The sequence below is a fragment of the Channa argus genome, chromosome 8 (assembly GCF_033026475.1).
Source record: "Channa argus isolate prfri chromosome 8, Channa argus male v1.0, whole genome shotgun sequence".
In the NCBI taxonomy this organism is placed as follows: Eukaryota; Metazoa; Chordata; class Actinopteri; order Anabantiformes; family Channidae; genus Channa; species Channa argus.
This window is the reverse complement of record NC_090204.1, coordinates 1,493,510-1,509,396: the sequence shown is the minus strand read 5'-3', so window position 1 is coordinate 1,509,396 and position 15,887 is coordinate 1,493,510. Positions and strand designations below refer to the sequence as shown.

At 38.4% G+C, this 15,887-nt stretch overlaps 1 protein-coding gene across 4 annotated transcripts in view; it reads left to right on the top strand.

Moving 5' to 3' along the window:
• Positions 1-11,865: 11,865 nt before the first annotated feature.
• Positions 11,866-15,887, top strand: part of tbl1xr1a (TBL1X/Y related 1a) — a 40,879-nt gene continuing 36,857 nt past the window's right edge. For 2 of the 4 annotated variants that reach the window (XM_067513178.1, XM_067513176.1), the window contains exons 1-2: positions 11,866-12,169; positions 12,310-12,335. The gene's annotated coding sequence lies outside the window, so the exon portion shown is untranslated. The remainder of the gene's footprint in view (positions 12,170-12,309; positions 12,336-15,887) is intronic. The other 2 variants (XM_067513177.1, XM_067513175.1) reach the window with 1 other exon arrangement.

Sequence of the window (15,887 nt, the reverse complement as noted above, 5' to 3'; positions counted from 1 at the left end):
GCTGGAGATAGGGATGGGGTTCAGTGTCTTGCCCAGGGACAATACGACATGGGGTTGGGGAGAGCGGGGTGCAAAGCTCCGACCCTATGGTCGGTGGGCCGCCACTCTACCGACTGAGCCACTGAAATCAAGCAGCATCTTTGCACTGTCCACTTGCCCTGAACTTTGTAGGTTTTTTGAATGTGTTTTTGGTTAAATACCTAAAATAAGGTTTGTGGTTAAAGCACTAAGTGGCTTAATGGGACCAAGTTTGTTGGGAGCATTGAACGTCATTAAGAAAATGCAGAGACTCAACTCCTCATTACTCCATCTTTACAGCCCTGTTCAGTTTATACTTTTGATCACTAGCTCCAGAATATACACTTTTGTAGGGTAGAGGTTAGTGTGCAAAGTTAATTTTACAGGTTTATCGGTGATGAAGTTGAAGCAATGCAACAATGCATCTGAGCTAACTTCAGTTATTACCTCATCTAAACCAACAACCCTATTAGACCCTAGACCCTATTCCAACTAAACTGCTCAAGGAAGCTTTACCCTTAATAAATACGTTCGTATAAGATATCATTAATCTATCTTTAGAAACAGGATATGTACCACAGGCCTATAAGGTAGCTGTAATTAAACCATTACTTAAAAAACCCTGTCTTGACCAGGTGTCTTAGCCAATTTCAGACCAATATCTAAAGATCATAAAGTTCTGTTTGTCACAAAGCAAATTTTCCACAACAATCCAAAAGTTACTGGAAAAAAACCCTTTTTTGAGGTGGGCATTGCATTACATAACCAAGCTGGAAGCCTGCATTTCTACATGTCAGACTGGAACATCTTTTTTAGAAAGGGAAAACATTGAGATCTCTTCCTGTCGTGAACAGATCGCTGTACTGGGAAGTTTGCTACGGCAGAGGTGAGAGGACGCTTTGGGAGGACCAATCCCTGCAAATCAGCTGAACTCGATGGAATACCCAGCTCATGTTTCAGTGCCTTTGTGAGATCCTTTACCTCTCAGTGGCTCAATCAGTGGCTCTTGCTTCCAGTTGACATCTACTTCCTAGAAATCACCACAGTGACTAATGGTCTAAGCTCAATTGTAATGAAATGTTTTTAGCAACTGCTTAGGAAGCACATTAACTCATTTCTCACTGCTGACTTGGATCCCCTACTGCTAGTCTACAAATCAACAACGGATCAATAAACCTAATCGCCCAACCCTTCACACTGGCCTTTCTCACCTGGGGAAGGGAAAAACATATGTCCAAATACTATTGGCTACCGAGTTGCACATAACACCAGTGTTCCCTCTAAATTGTCCATGGAACCTAGACTGCGTACAGCTTTCTCTGATCAGTGTTGACCACTGCTGTCACCATCCAGGCCATCAAGGACACAGTACTACAAATGATGCCGCAGAAATGAGGCTGGTAGTAGGTTTTCACAATCCAGCAAAGAAACTAGTCAACCACCTACTTACAGACAGACATTATCATCATCAAATCCAGAACCTGCACAATGAAAGACAGGTTCTATCTGCAAGCCATCAGACCACTGACGAACACATAACCTCTTATCTAGATTTATCTATCGCCTTCACCCACACATTTAAATGGATATTACTCACTTCGTTCTATGCCACCCTTGCATATTACTGCTCTTTCATCCCTGTCCAATCACATCAAGTGTAATAAGTACAATAGAAACTGTAGACTACTGTACATTTATTGCTATTTATATTAGTGTGCATTACCTTTCAGCCTTTTACTGATGTTTTTTCAACAAGTATAAAGTGGTGCTGTATCATTTGACGAATTTCATTGCACAAGTGATTGTTACATTGTTCTGCACGTATGAAAATAAAAAAGGCTGTTGAAAAATGTGCTGCACTTAAAGGGACCATCTCCAGCACCTTTTTTAAATGCGTATGACATCCTTTGGAGACGCATTTTCAGAAAGCTTCCTTTCCAAAAACATGGCCAGTGTGTTCCCAATAGAAATATCTGGGGCATGTACCATTACAGGGCCTATCCAACCAAAATCAGAAGATGAAACTTCACTCTACACTTTTGTTTCGATTGTTGTTTCCTGCCCAAAATTCCAAATGCCATTGTGGCTTCTTCCAAGCAAATATAACCATTATAGAACATCTGCGATCTAAGATAAAGCTAAAAAGCCAATTCTTTTACAAATAGATGAAACTGTTCATTTTGGTTAGTGTATAATCAGACCATGGGTCTCCAACACATCGCTCATGAGCTCATGAGCTACCAGGTAGCTCACCAAAGGCTTAATGAGTCCTATATAAATTTGAAACTTGATTAGCCAAATTTCAGTGGCCACTTGGGAAACCAACTTACACGTATATCCAACGAAATTTGGAGACTCTGACATGAAAGCATGTATTGTTCTCACTCTTCTCAGCGAGCAGCGGGTGCTGCCAAAGGCCCCTCCCACGTCTCAAAGCGCTCACAGGCGGCCCAGTCCTCGCTCGGCAGCCCCTCCCAGCTGCAGTCAGAGCAGGCGATGTTCTGCAAATGTAATGAATCGCGCATGCACAAAGCCGCGACTGGTACCAATTGGTATCGGTCTTACTGGTGTAAGATAATACAATTGAAAGAAATGCATGCAGACACATTAAATGCTAAAATACATACAAAAATATTTTTGTTTAAATGCAAAATATGGTTGTGGAATAGTTGTGGAAACCAATGTTTTGTAAAGGTTTGGGAAAAAAGTTTAGTGTGTTTGGATTGAAATAAGCTATGAGAATAAAAACACGATTAACTCTCAGCCATTTTCATTTTGTAAAAGTAGCTCTTAGGGGAAAAAAGGCTGGAGACCCCTGTGTTAGCCAGGCTTTCGGCTTATCCTGCGAGTTCAGGGTCACCACAGCATCTGTATGTTGATTTGGCACTAACCCTGAGACACCCAGACTAAGATTCACTTATTTGAACTTCTCCCACGCACCACTTAATATTCATTCTAAGGGTCTTGGTCATGCTTTCCCTGCCTCAAAAACCTTTGTATGCTCTTGAATCTAAAGGCTTCACCTTTTATATCCTTCAGCTAAAGCTTTGCCTTTACCCAAAGAGCATCTTCAGTTCTGTTCTGCAGGTCGTTTCCCTTGAGATGTAATAAATGTTTAGTAGTACACAAAAGTGCAGTATGTAAACCGTTTAGCATAAGCATCAATCAGTGGAAAATTGTGAATTGAAAATAGCTTCTAATCAGAAGGTGGCAGTTTGATACCAGCTGCTTCTGTCAGCATGTCCAAGTATACTTGAGAAATGCACTGAACCCCCAGCTGCTGATGTTGTATGTTCACTTGTAATTCGCTTTGAATAGAATCATCTGCAAAAAATGAAATACAACAAATACAATGATCAGTATGTGATGTTATTTACAGTTCCAAAGGTTATGTTGTTCTGAAGCATTTCAGTGACCTTTTTGATATTTACCACTATACCCACTGAATCCAATTTCATTTCTGTTCATTAAATGCAGGTGGGAAAAGGGTCACCCTTCAGTTAAGCAGAGTACTGTTAGTGCAGACATGTGTGCCTTTCTTTTCTGTTAGAGCTGAGTTCCACATTCTCAAGTCATTACATGTCTAGACACCTACTATATTCGTTAAAACAGTCTGCAAACAAACTCCAGGAAATGTGATGACCGTTATATTTTCCCTCAGTGATGTCAAAGATCATGGATGTTATTTTGTCCTGTTGGTTTACAAATAAGCAGAATGGAGATTAACCGTTTAATCATAAGATATATTATATGAATACACTGATATGTTCTATATTTCTGAAATTAATTTTGCAAACCAAATGTGGCCATAAGTGGAAATTGCACATAAAATTTCATGTCTTAGATTTTCTTATTAAAAGAGTGATGAGGGGCAGCTACTCAGCCTTACTGACAATTAGTCCCAGTGGCCATTTACAGTATTTCAAGTCCCCTCCAGACCTCAAACTCTTTTCCCCATAGATCACTTATATATGATATTACATCTCCAAAGTCTAAAACAGTGTGGAGAACCAGTCTAGTATAAAGTATATGCTTAGACAGGAGAATAACTGGTGGAGCCAGTGAAAGAACCAACAGCCATAGATTTATATGTCATATATTACTATGCTGGATGTAAAGGATTATTGTACACTGTTGCCCATAAAGTTGGAATAATTTTCTTTTCAGACACATTTTTCTTTTTGGCAATGAGGAATGTGTGGTTAAACTGCGGTTTGATTTTCACTGTGATATGTTTGGAAGAGATTGATCAATAAAGTTACACTTTATCCATCAACAATAAATCACATTGTTCCAATCATTTCATGAGAGGAGGTTCAAAAATATTTTATTCCAACTTTATGGGCAACAGCGTAGGTGTCAGCTTCAGCAACAGGATGGGTGTTGACTGTGTGACTGACACAGCAACAACCCAATTTTACAGTTCAGTGATAAACACTTCATGCACTGGCTTTGAACTCGACACATTTAAATCATCGCCAGCCATTTCTCTGCTTTGTTGCTGTGAAAAGTCGGACTGAATTTCACATTTCTGAAAGGTTTCTTTGACTGTTCCTTGGCTTTTGAGTCATTCAGTGGTTTCACACGAGGCAGTTACCATCTTTCTAAATAGATAGATACTTTTACAATGGGGGTGTCTTTATTGGTTAGGGTGTCTGGGACTGTATACAGTGTGAAAGAAATGCCTGATCTCTGCTGTCTGTTTAGCTGTTTCAGTGATTAGAGTGACTTACCTGCATATCTTTTGTTTAAAATGTTAAAATATGATGAAAAAGAGACCCTACCAGAAGAAATGAAATCACAATACCAATAGGAAGTATCAGCATTTGGAAAAACTAATAGCAATAAAGAACAGTTTTCCAGTGGCTCAGTGCAAGATCTGCTAATTCAACAACAGTTGAACTTTAACAGAGTTAAAGTGACAGAACTACTTCAGACAGAACACAGCATGATTTCAACTTTGTATTTTCTACAGAAGCAAACCTAGCAGGAAACCATTAATTCAGAGTGTGAGTGTGGTTGTCTACAGTTACCCACAACTGCATACATACGTGTTGCTGCTTTATACGCCCCGGTCGTCATTAACAGCTTCAAAGGTTTGTATAGCTGCCGTTTATGCTGTGAAAAAGAAGGCGACAAAGTATGTGAACAGTGACGCAGCTATTGTTAGAGGAAGTAGGGATACACAATCAACACTGGTTCTAAACAGGACGTCTCCAGATTTATTCTTATTGTTGTTTCACTCTGCAGTAGTTACAGAGGTAAGAGTGAAGAAAACAAATGTTAGGCATAAAAATACACTTGTTTAGAGTCTGACTAAAACGTTAAAGGATATGTGGCTTCATGACGAGCTGGGCTGATTAAAACAGTTTTTCATCAGTTGCACATGATGATGAAATATCTCCTGTGTAGCTACAGCAAGTATCAACAGGGTTTTCTATGTTTCGCAACTTAACCTATTACAGCATCTGAGTTTAGCATGTTTGCCTGCTAACATTTGCTAATTTGTGCTAAAAAGAATAGTAAAACGCATAATGTTCTAAACACAATGATTCACACAATTAAAGTTCCTGCATTCCGTATCTATCTCCATCCAATATTTGCCAAGATAGTCTGGACCACAACTGTGGTACCATACTATTTTTTGTTTAAACCTAAATCTTTCAGCTTATCCCTAAGTTCAGGGTCACCACAGCAGATCGCTGGTCCACATGTTGCTTTGGCACATTTTTTTACACTGGATGCCCCTCGTGATGCAACCCTCCCCAATTTCTACCGGGCTTGGGATGAGGGCTGTTAGGGTTTGGGTGGCCACTGTACCAATTGAGCCACTGCTGCCCCTGTACCACGCTAAATAATTGCCACACGTCTTCGGTTTATATAAACTGTACAACAGTTTGTCTTTCTTTGTGGGGAGTTATTGGTGTTCTGAGTTGTAGTTAAAAGACAACGTTTCATCACTAATTTCACGCAGCCAAAATCACTGATATTAAGTTGGAGTATGTTTTATAACTCAGGTTTGTTTGCCCACTGTGGGATTTATCATTGTTGTTTTCCTCGCCTCCCTCTAAGATCACTTTTCTGTCTTTTCATCACTCTTTCACTCAGGAGAGTCTTTAACTGTCTGAGCTGGATTTCCTGGTTGTAAATGTTAATGTGTAACGAGGTGAGCTGGGATCGATGAGGATATAAAACCGACCAGCCTCTCTTTGTCTTATCGGCCTGATGAGGCAGAACACACCATGCTCATTCACACACACAAGTGCATGTATAAAGGACACAACTAATTTCTTTCAGTTGTTGTTCTTCCCACTTACACTCCCACTTGAAAGCCGCTACACATTCACACGCACACACACACACAGTATTGGTTTTTCTGTCTCCTTCTCTGCCGTGCTAAATAATTTAATCACTTAGCAGCAACAGCCAGCCATGCTATTCCCATCTCCACCGTGGACAGTAAATTATAGCTCTGTAGGTAGAGAACAGCCATTACTGTAAAGCCTTATGAAGATGTATTATGGAGCCATGCTTAGTTGAGACCTTGTCATTGTCATCGCATTAAATATGCCAGAGGTAAAGTGAAGTATTGCATGTCCTTTGAAGTGAACATAGTATAATGCTGGTGTTCATTTTTAAAGGTCGACGCTGTTATTGTTGGATGTGCAATTACTGAAAAATTTGGCCCATGTAGGTGTGTGTTTGTCTGTGTGTGTGTGTGTGTGTGTGTATGGGTTCTCCGTTTAAAGAAAAAGGAATGAAAGGTCCAAGCACTGTAACTGAGAGTGTGTCCACACCAAATGCTGAGGCGGGTCTTGATATAGAGATGGGTAATTCGTGTGCAGACAGGCTGTACTGTGTGTTCTCTAACTTTGGAGCACCTTGAAAAATGCCTATTTGTCAGCTTTATTTATTGTCTCCACCAACTCCTGAGGGAAATATCTGTCTTTTCAATGTCTGTTTGGTGCTGAGCAAGTAGTGGACACTGGCTTTTTAAATCTTTTCCCCTGAAACGTATCTGCCTGCTGCACTAAAAACAGGCTGTAGGAATGCTGAGAGTGAAACTAGACATTAAAGTTCCGCACAGTCCACCGTAACAATGATAATCCGTCACTGCAGTTTGTGTAAGGTGTCTCACATGACATGTCATAGGATACTGTCCCTGCCAATGATGCCATCAAAGAGCATTTTTTTGGAAATCAAATCAAACGAAGCATGCGAACAGATGATATGGGTGTTGATGTGACGGCTGTATCACTGTGACTATCAGCTACAATACCTACAGTGGAGAAACAAAGAGCCTGGTTTTAAAAGCGAGTAGAGATGAGTTGGTACCATGGGCTGGAAGAACCCCCTTAGGCTAGAGGACATGTTGGTTTAATTATACTTACAATGTAGAGAAAATTTCCATACACATCTGTTTCAGATAAAATGCTGACTTAGAGCAGAAAGATGCTCCAGATCCTAAAGAAATAGAAGTGTTTCTCATGTGAATGTGGGAAAACTAAAGTACTAAACGGTTTATAATTTACCAATTTCCATCTAAGGGGGGAAAATTATTTCTTCTGTATCCTTCTTACGTACTTTTAAATGTAAACTTAAAACCCATGTCTTTACTCTGGCTTTTGGTTTAAAAGTGACCATTGTTTGTTTTATTTAATAATGTATTACATTTTTGTCTATTTCTTTTAAATCCATTTTACTTCAGTTAGTTTTGCCTTTTTGTCATTTATATTTGTTGTGTGCATTTGTTTCAAATCCTTTGAAATACATTGACATATGATAATGTGTACTATCTTCTTATCAGTAAAGTACTTTGAACTGCACTAACCAGTACTATAGGTATTTATTACAAATCAAATGTGTTTGTAGGGCACATCGGGTCTCAAGGAGGCCTTTTACTATTTGTTTCACTACAATTCTCAAACATTTACAGGTTCTAGTTCTGTTGTTATAGAATTACAATTTTTCAATCCTCCCCTCTCAATTCCTGCTCACTTACATTTCACATTCACAGACATGTACTTGGCACTTAAGAACAGTAGCTTACCCGCTCCTGAAGGATTTGCCCAGACCTTTTTTTTAATTGCTGTGGCCTAAAATGCCTGATTTGAAAAGCATTTCTGTAAAATAGTTGTACATATTGCAATATTTTTTATAATGTTTTTAAATTGCAAGGTTGCACAGAATTCATGGGGTCACATTGCAATTTCCTAGAGGGACTGACTTAAAATCAAATGCAATTCAATATACTAATACAGCAGACTATACAGTCATGTCCCGTTCTTCTGTTCAACTTATATTTCATGACCGTTACTACTACTCACTTAGTACTTTCCCATGCATATATAAAGATCAACAACTTTTGACATGTCCCTTCAGTGGTCGCCACAGCAGACCGTGTTCCGTACGTTGGTTTTTATGCCGGATGCCCTTCCTGCTCCAACCCTCCCATTTTAGTGGGGTGGGATTTGAGCCCGCGGCCTTCTGCTTCCCAACCCAATACTCTACCGCTGAGCCACCAAGCCCCCTACTTTCCCAAGCATATATAATATCTGCAAACAAAGCTTTGTGCGGCAGACAAGGCGTTACTTTTTGAAATGGGAATTCCAGTCTCAGGTTGTAACTCATACTACTCCAAACACATGTGAAACAGACGATGTGAATGCTGTCTATAGTGAGCTGTTGTCTAATACCTCCTGGCTAAATCAGATGACAAGAGTCCCATGGTGTGTGTCTGCTGGGACAGATGACTTAAAGATTTAATGGCATGTTGTAATTGCCTTGGACCTAGTTTCGCTGCATTCCTTTCATTTATAATGGCAAAGCGCACTTGAATGAACATGCAAACAAATACAGAACTTGTGTATATGTACAAGTCCTCTTCTGTTCCTTGTGTCTCTTTGCTTTCCAATGAATTTTAAATACAAAACCACATATCACAGTTATAATGACAGAGGCCATTTTCACAGTAGGTATTTGATCTCGTGTGGTAGAACAAAAGCATAATGACATTTGATCCATTGGCCTTTTAGGCTAGTTGCTACTGCTACATGTAGCTGGGTTAGTGAAACTTGCAAGACAAGGTGCTGCTAGCTTTCAGCTTGCTTGGTGGAGTATTTTTAAGAATGTGGTCACACTGCAAACACATTTCATTTACACCTGGCTAAAGTCCAATCATATTGTGAGCCAGACTAATCCAATTGCACAATGTGTTCTACATTACAATAGTGCATCTGCATTATTGTTTTTCTGGATTGGATATGCAGATACAGATTGCAGATTAGTGCCAAGTGTAAGTGCAGTGTCGGAGTAAGCGATTACAGAGTGACGTACACAAACCTTAGCAGCTAAACTGGTTTTAGCCATCATTTCATTTTTTTTTTCACCTATACTTTGTCTTCTGTTACATGTCAATATGTCTGCTCTAAAAAGGGCTTTTTAACATTATCAATGTAGATTGGAGCAATTTCCCTCAATTTTTACTCACACCCTATGGTTCATGAATATGAAGAATATGAAATTTCCCTCTTCTTCCAGTGAACTAAAATATCTTAGTATTTTAGCTGAAACACTCAAGGAGTACTAGTACGAGGAGTCTAGGGGTGGCAGGTTAAAGGCTACAGACCTTGTAGGTTGAGCAACAAGATGACGTCATCAGAACGGAAAACCCCCTAAAGATAAAATTAATTAAGAGGGTTTTTTTTTAGCTAGAACTAGAAACATATTTAAATACGCAAAAGACAATTTATATGTTGTCTAATATCATTCATATACAGTATTGGTGAACTTGAACTTTACAGCTGCTATAGTAAGATTTATTTTCCATCTTGGGACAGAGCGGCATATCTTTTTCCCATGGTTTCTGATCCTAAAATAATGACCTACTTAGATACTGAAGTGGTATATTAAGTTTTTTGTTTCTCAGTAAGAAAGCAAGTATATACATGTATTAACAAATGCCTCCTCTGGGATGAAACTGATTTATTGCAAAACCTTTATAATCATTATACAGTATATAGTTTGTATAAGCTGTGCTGGCCTTTATTTACTAATGCTATTATATTACTACAGTTTAATAAAAAACAAACAACTCATCATTTGCACCATGACAACCCTCATTGCTGAATAAGAAGAATACAATCTCACAAAGTAAGGCAACAAATTATGTCATCGCTGCTTTACAGGAGTAATACTTTCAAATTAATCATTTCTACTTTGCAAAATTGAGCTGAAGATAGTACAGTTTGTTTGTAGCTTGTTCAATGGGAACCAGCATATTACTTTGTATTCTAATGTGTGTGCAAATAGCAAAGAACTAATACTATTCGAGTTTTTGTAATCTTACAGAATCTAACAGTAATTATTTCAGTTTCCTGTTGAATTTGCAGCCGTAGGTTATTACAATCAGATTTTTCATTAAAGACTAACAAAGTAAACAGTCAGTAATTGCAGTGGAGGTGGTGTGTTTGCTGCAGAATGAACAGAGGCCGACTGCTTCATATAGATGTAGTGTGGTTTTCCGGAAAGTCGTTACATTGACAGAGGACTGATTCACCCCAAGGTGTCTCCTCTCACCTTTTGTCATACTCGAGATCTTTGTACATCATTTTTGTCTCCTTCTTCTTTTTGTGTTACCACAAGAGCAGCACAATGACTCGCCACTGCTGTGGTATTTTGTATTTCCTTTCACAACAGACAAATGCAAACACAGCCATTATTGTTTTTAAATGAGAACAGACTGAAATGATTACACCCATCACATTTGTAGGAGGCCTCTTGTACGACACACCTCCTCAGGCATGTGAAAGTACAGGCTGAGGAAATACACTTATGTGTAAAGAGTTATTACCCATCCCCCACTCTCCTGTAACAGCCACTTTAAAGCTACACCACCCCAGGGCGTTTTGTTTGTGTGTCTGTCTCAGCTGGGCCTTATCTGCAGTGTGTGGCTGTTGCTGAGCATATGCTTTCAGTTAATGCATATTTGAACACATGAGTAGTTGTATATTTGTCATTGTTTATGTCTTTGAGCGTCTCTTGCATTGCTCTAGCAAAGCCCCCCTCGCTCTTGCCCGTTTCATGTGGTTTATATTAGAATGATGCCCCTCACACTGCCCCTAAGCTGCACCTTCTCTGGTATTTGAACTATTTTCCACTGTTGGATTAAAAACTTAGCCACTGATACTAAATATCTACACTGAGTATTAAGGTTAACAGTAAAACTCCTTTTGCACAAAATGTTGTTTTCTGTTGACTTATTTTAACTTGCTGGGCACAGTTATGCATCTTATGATAACACATGTCCCACCACCAAAGTCCAGTGAATCTGCCCCCCCCCCCCCCCTCCAATTACGGATCACTGATTAATGCTTAACAATAAAACTATAATTTAAGTTTGCAAATATTCTAACATAACTCAAACTATCATAAACTAAAAACTATTTACCATTAATATAGACAGCGAGATTGTTTAAATATCACATATAACAACTACATTAAATTATTTTAGTGTAACACTGGTATATAAATATGTAGTCTTCCTTATTCAGTCCCTTTCGAATTTAAAAGCAAAACTAACACGTAGACAATTGCAATCTAAAAATACATGTGTTTTACATATATATTAGTGCTTTGAAAAAAAAAATTCGTCTAAAATAAATTTTAATCTATTATATTTTTAGGTTGTTTTTCGAAGAAGTACCGTCAACCCCTGTCTTACTACACTATTCTTTTCCATACTGCGACACCCATTTTGATGTTTATGTGAGTAGAATGTGCTTCCTGCAGAGCGGAGCTCAGGCCTACCTCATTTTCGCCTGGCGGGTCAGCTGCTCTGTGTTTCAGTCTGAAGCCGTTGGCTGCTACTGAACCGTTTGGCTCTTTTCTCTACTAGCGAGCAAACTTACAATCTAGACCCAACTGTCCATCCAGCTCATTTTTAAGGGGATTTATCATTATATATGCCCGTGTATCCACAACACATCGGTCATTGGGGATTTCCAGCGTCGGTTGGCCGGGTCTGAAGGCCGTTATAACGCTTTTTTTGAGGTTTAATTAGAGCTAGAAAACAACGGTGGTGGTGGAGGAGGAGATTCCATATTAGGAGCACAGAGGAGAAGCACCCCCCTTGTGTGATTTGGAGCTTCTGGTGAGTGATTACCGTCTTTTACGTTACTATTGCCATTATAAATGATCCCCCCGTGTGGAATGTTCAAATGTGACTGCCTGTACACGGTTTGGGTGCGTTATTGCGCTGTTTCGAGCGTTTATTTTTCTATTTTCTTTCAGATGTGGGGGATGGGCAGCGTCAGCGCGTGAGTACTCGCGCGCGCAGTGTGCGTGTATGCGTGGTTTGTAATTTTGTGAGCGCGCCCTTCCTTCCTGCAACTCCTGGTAGCTTTGAATTAAAACCACTTTGGTGATTTTTTTTTTTTTTTTTTTTTCTCCTTCCACCATCTCAATCAGAATAAATCAGTTACAAAATATACCACAGGCTGTCTTCTAATGAAGACTGAATTTAATTTTGTTTGACCCAGCTGTCTAACTTTTTAGTTATGTGTAGATTTATTTTTGTTAATTTAGATTTATATTAATGAATGCGTACTTTATTACCTTTCTATTTGAATAAACTTTACTTGTGTTTGTAAGTTTTTAAGTATTTATGTAAGTTAGCATTGTCTTCCCTAGTTACACTACAGTTTGATATGTTATTTTTCACAAGCCCATAGTTATTACCAGAGTTTAATGTAAGCTTGACTGTAGCATATAGAAAGTTTATAAGTGCCCCACTGCTTATTATATTTTATTATTATTGTTATTATTACATCATGTCAATCTTAATCAGAGCTTACTAGAGTGCAGCTGGTTGCTCCAAAGCCATAGGCGGTGTGGGGGATGGGTGAACAGACACACACTTACACTCTTCACACACACACTTACACTCTTCACACAAACATACACACACGCACACACACACTCAGCAGGGCCACTTGCCAACCTTGTGAAGCTCAACTCAATGACACAATGTACCAGTCCAAGATCAGCCTTGAGTATCTGTGCTAGGAAGGAAAAGGTTGGTTATAGACTCTGTTCAGTCATACTTGGAGGAAAAGACTGCTAATTGAGAAAGACCATTGTAGACATTAATTGAATTACAAATCTTAAAAATTGTTTTTCAGCGCATAAGTTGTAGTTACTGCTGGTTATTTCTTTTGGCTTGTTGCCCACATGATTGCATATGTGTTGTTTGGCTTTGGTCAAATAGTGAAGCTAATTTACACTTGCTTATCTAAAAATATATGTGGAGATGTATGCAAACGTATCCTGATGGCTAAGAGGTGCTGAATTCATTATGAAATATACTGGAATACCTTGGCATGCATTATTACACATTACTCTATGGTTACAACAACAACAACATTGCATTTTTTTTTCATTCATTGTTTGAGTTGAACGACTGCTCATACCATTATTTATATACAGCACATTCATTTTACGAGACCCCCAAACCAACAGCATGGAGTATTTGTGGTCAGTGGTGGCCTGTAGTTTGTGCTGTTTGTCAGAAATCGTTGGCTTTATCTGAACAACCAGTTTTTGACTGGTTGAACTGGGTGATTATTTCGTGTGTATTTTTCAACTCTATGATAACAATAGTTTATCTCGTTGGTTGTTGTTGTTATTTTGGCATTAGTATCATAGGTAATTTCCTTTCCAACAGCAACCCAAAATATGTGCATGTTGGCATTCAGCTGGCTGTCAGACTTGGGTGGTGTACTCAAGTGCTCTAATCAGAAGATGAGAGGCAACACATGTGTAGGTCTTTGTTTGCACCCCTGCATTGAGGTTGGCTCAGTGTGTCAAGTGCAGAAACCTCCTAAACAGAAGGAACCAAGTATTTTTTGTGACCACTCGCACATATACTTTGTAGTTGTTAATTGCTGACAAAATAAGTGGTATCTCCATGGTATTGACATTCACATTGACTTAGTTAAAACTGTAGGTTTCGCATGGTATTTAATGAGGTACTCCACTGTAAAAAATCAGGCGTTTAAAGTGAGATAAGAAACATATGCGTAAATATATATTGAAGGGTGGAAGACAGTTTACCTAAAGCTACTAGTTCAAAAGCCTGGTGACTTTATTCAGGTGGCACTTTACCAGAAACCTAAATCCAGTTATGTTAGACTGGTGGACATGGACTATTATTGTTGTGGTAGTGACCACAGCTTCACATCTTTTTTGTTTATAGTAGTTAATTAGTTTGAAATCAAAGTCATGTATTTTGTATTTGAAGTTCTTCATAGCTACTGGTTACTCTATCGGCATTACAGACAAACAAAGTGGCGAGGCCTGTGCAATTTTTGAGCCCTAGTGTAAAACAGATCAGGGTCATAGTGGCACATGAAATATAGATTGTTCACCAGAGTTGAAGTATTTGTTCATAATTTGCACATGTATGTGGGAAGTAAACTGCCTATGAGTAGAGTAACACCACTCCCACAGTCAGGTGTGTTGATGATTGTATGTCTGCTTAAGGCACTGCAGCTCTGCATAAAATAAATGGAAGGATACATAAATGCAGCCCATTATCAGTAGAATTTAAAGCAAATTAAAATTGGTGTAAAAAGAATAAGGTGAATGTATTATCACAGCCTTTCTGGTCTCCAGACTAAAATATTACTGAAAACCTATGAATAGTTTTGAAGGCTGTACATGGCAGGGCACTAATCAATCTGGTAGACTTGAAAAAATGATGCCATGAAGAATGGGCTAAAATTACACCCAAAAGGACACAAAGAGCTTTCGGGAGGTTATAAAAGCAAAGGGAAGACACACAAAGTATTAGAGATCATTTCATAAAGGGCAAACTATACTATAGTTATACTATAGTAATAGTGAAAACTATAGTTTTCTTTATAACTTTATTTTAATACACTTACACCATTTTTGTTACTTCTGGTGATGACGGAACATGTGTACTAGCTAATTGTGCAATAAATATGTTGATGGAAAAAAAAAATTTTTTTTTTTTGCCATTTCAAAGTAAGAGGATGCAAATTTTTGCACTCAACTGTGGATCCCTCCATATTCTGTTACCTGTTTGAGTTAAAAACAACAATTTTGAATATGTATAAAAGATCTGATTTTTATTTTAAATTATATCATGAATAAAATACACCAAATTGTTTAGGTACATCATAAACCAATTCAAATCAATACCCACCAAGCAATCCTACCTTTTGTTAAGCCATAAATCAGTATTGGTTATTGTTAGCTGTGCCAGAGAAGTGTTGATTGGTTGTTATTTTGGATTTTGCTATAGTTCTTGGCTGCGAATTATGCTAAAAAGGTGTTTCTCTCATTTTAATTCCCAAGGAAACCACATCCAGAAACAGATGTTTTATACTAGGCAAAAATCTTTCTTAGTGTGTCTCTTTTTTTTTTTCAATTTCGTGTTGATGCTCCAAGGCTGTAATGAGAAAACAATACCTTCTCTAAGCCAAACATTCCTTCTACTAACCCCGCCAGTCTTTAGTATCAGAATTCATCAAACAATGACAGGCTTAAACTAGGCTTCCATGCCCAGCTGCAGCAATACATGGAACATTTACAGGGATTGGAAGGCTGTTATGGACATGTGAAAGTCATACTCAGAATATACATTTACTATTATATATAAGCAAAGTCTTTCTGTAAATGGAGACTCAACTTTTTATGTTAATGACTCAAGTGACATTGATAGGTTTATAAAGGTAGGGTTAAAGGTTAGGTTTTAATCTGGAGTGTCTTGATTCCAGCAGAAACTGTACAATAATGTAAATTACATAAAAACGAGGGAAAGCTGATCACTGCGAATGTGTATG